At 47.6% G+C, this 2,689-nt stretch overlaps 1 protein-coding gene across 1 annotated transcript in view; it reads right to left on the bottom strand.

Moving 5' to 3' along the window:
* Positions 1-2,093, bottom strand: part of LOC103370028 (microtubule-associated tumor suppressor 1 homolog) — a 65,305-nt gene extending 63,212 nt beyond the window's left edge. The window contains exon 1 of the mRNA XM_008298927.1: positions 2,071-2,093. The gene's annotated coding sequence lies outside the window, so the exon portion shown is untranslated. The remainder of the gene's footprint in view (positions 1-2,070) is intronic.
* Between the last annotated feature and the right edge of the window lie 596 nt (positions 2,094-2,689).

Raw genomic sequence — 2,689 nt, forward strand, 5'->3', positions numbered from 1 at the left:
ATACACCAGTTTAAACCAAACAAACCAGTTTAAACCAACAAATAAACCAGTTTAAACCAAACAAACCAGTTTAAACCAACATGGTATTAATTTGTAGGGACGGTTTAGATCAAACTGTAAATATTATCCACTTAAAATATCTGCATTTCTATAATGACTAATTAGTTTGTTTGCCTGTAAAATTCTGTTATTTTCTCGTTTTTAAATATTTCTAAACTGTAAAACCAAACTCTGAGCTGAAAGAGGCGAGAGTCTCCTCAGAACTCACACAAACTGTTTTTCCTTCATGAGTTCCTCCTTCAACATCGTCTGACTGGTGGTTTACAGATAAACACCGAGTGCAGCTGCTATAAAATCATTAAGTCGCACCGTAAACCGGCGCGTGTGACCCGGTTTGTCGGTTCAACCGGCAGCTCTGCCAGCGCCGAACCTGCTCCGACCTGCTGCCGACGCTCATTATGGCAGAATTAAAGCCAGACTGCGAAGGGAGGAGGTTCAGGGTTTGGTCCCGACGCTGCCGTTTGTTAATCCTGAGAATAAAAAAGCTCCATCAGTCACCGCAAGTCGCTGCTGATCCAACGACGTGTTCAGACAGAAACACAAAAGAGGGATGATGCTGCAACACAAACGCTGTCCTTTACACACTGGCAGGAATGTAAAATGTGCAGTTTAAGGCAATCAGAAGTAAGTTCACTGCTGAGAAGAAGAAAACATCTGGAATAATTTATTAAACCAGAAGGAATTTACACAGATGTGTTCTTCACAGGAAGTTAAAGCAGGTTTCCTTCATGTCATACGTCTGTTCAGTTTGTCTCTAATGGTTTGTGCTGGTTTGTGCTCATATTATTTGTTTTATTCTCAGTTATCGTGCGATTTAGTTGCATGATCCCGTTAGAGGATCCTGTTTACCTGGCATCAGGTTAAACCTTTTCTTTAGCACCAAACTCAACGTCCAACCTGCGACAACATGCACTGCAGCAGCGATCAGGAATTCCAGACATGCAGCAGCATCAGCCTCTAAAGGTGAACCAGGAGCTGCAGTGGCTCCTCTCCACCGGCCTCAGCTCTGCAGCAGCAAGTTCAGTTTCTACACAAACCCACAGCAGCCGGACACACAGAGAGCCGGCGATGCCAAGAAGGAGCAGCAGCAGAGTCTGGGTTTAATCCTGCAGGACGATGCAGAGGACGACCTGTTATGTAACACCCAGAGTGCTGCTGCAGCACAAACGTCCAGCAGCACGCGTCACCGCACGGACACACACAACTGTCAGCACGCCTCTGATGACAGGCCTCAACCAACACACACACACACACACACACACACACACACACACACACACACACACACCTCAGTTGTTACCTGAGAATCTGGCAGAGGTCAGATTTAACTTTCTGCCCACAAACTGAACATAAACTCAGAATCTGTTCACAGAAAACAGATTAAAAGCTGATGACATGTTTGTAAAACGCAGCATCAAACAACAAACTGCAAAATGTGAATTAAAAATAACACACAATAAAATGTAAACTCTAAATGTAACAGCCACCACCAGACTCTGTTCTACAGCTGGATCAGCAGGTTGGGTCCTAATCCTGCACATTAAACCGCCTGATGCAGCCAAACATTCAAACCTTTACAGACTATAACAACAGTTTTGTGTGACTTGTTCCAGACCAGCAGCGACGTCACCTTTTCAGGAAACACGCTCGTTCTGTTGCAGGGGGTGACGCCGAACTCCAAATCCTCAAACGTGCCACTTAAACGCCTCCTGGTCTCATGATATCCGAGCCGAATTTATCCTCGGGGTCTCTGAATCTTCGTCAAGCACTTAAATCGTCTCTAACGCGTCGCCTTCGGTCCCGGATTCACGCTCCAACCTTAAACCGCCACGTTTTTTAACGGACTTCTACGTTCGAGCAGACGCTGCAGATTCTGGGCTCGTCGCTGCTGCAGCAGAGACTCGCGCTCAGATCAGGTGGAGATGACGAGCAGGTGGAGATGACGAGCAGCCTGAGCGCACACTCACCGTCACCTGAGTCCCGCGTGTGCGTGGATTTAGTGCGGCTCACCTGCGGAGCGTCACCTGGACGCGGCGTCTCCGGAGTCAGTCAGGGCTGCTGCCTCCAAAGTTCCTCCACAGATGATCAGCTGCAGTCTGACCGGCTGAGTCACGACGCACGCACACGCACACGCACGCACCTGTGGACACGCACAGCCAATCATCGTCCAGCCTGCTCACAGGTTCAAGCACTACATTGGTCCGCGGAGGAGCACATTCAGCTCTTAGACATGTGTTAGAATAAATATAATCATATTATCTCCATGTACAGATGCGTCCTGGAATTGAAACAGGTCGCTGCTGTTTGATCAGATGAAGCAGAGCTGATGAGTTCCTCCTGATTTCCTCTGATGTGACTGATGATGGAGACTCTCTGACTTTGTTCTGGATGTTTCTGAGTCCAGCTGAAGCCTTCCAGGTACCATCCGGCTCATCAGGGGTTAAATGTGTGGAAGTTTCCTGCAGATGGAGAACAGATGAGCTCACCTCAGATCACCTCCTCAGCCGCGCGTTCCTCCTCCGACACTGACATCTAGAGGAGGTTCAGCTCAGCTCCAGCATCAAGTAAAAGCACTTCATGAAGTAAAATGATTATTGTTGCTGCAGATGTTTGAAGGCTTCATCTGCTG

This window comes from Stegastes partitus, unplaced genomic scaffold, assembly GCF_000690725.1.
Source record: "Stegastes partitus isolate 25-593 unplaced genomic scaffold, Stegastes_partitus-1.0.2 Scaffold1360, whole genome shotgun sequence".
NCBI classification, from domain to species: domain Eukaryota; kingdom Metazoa; phylum Chordata; class Actinopteri; family Pomacentridae; genus Stegastes; species Stegastes partitus.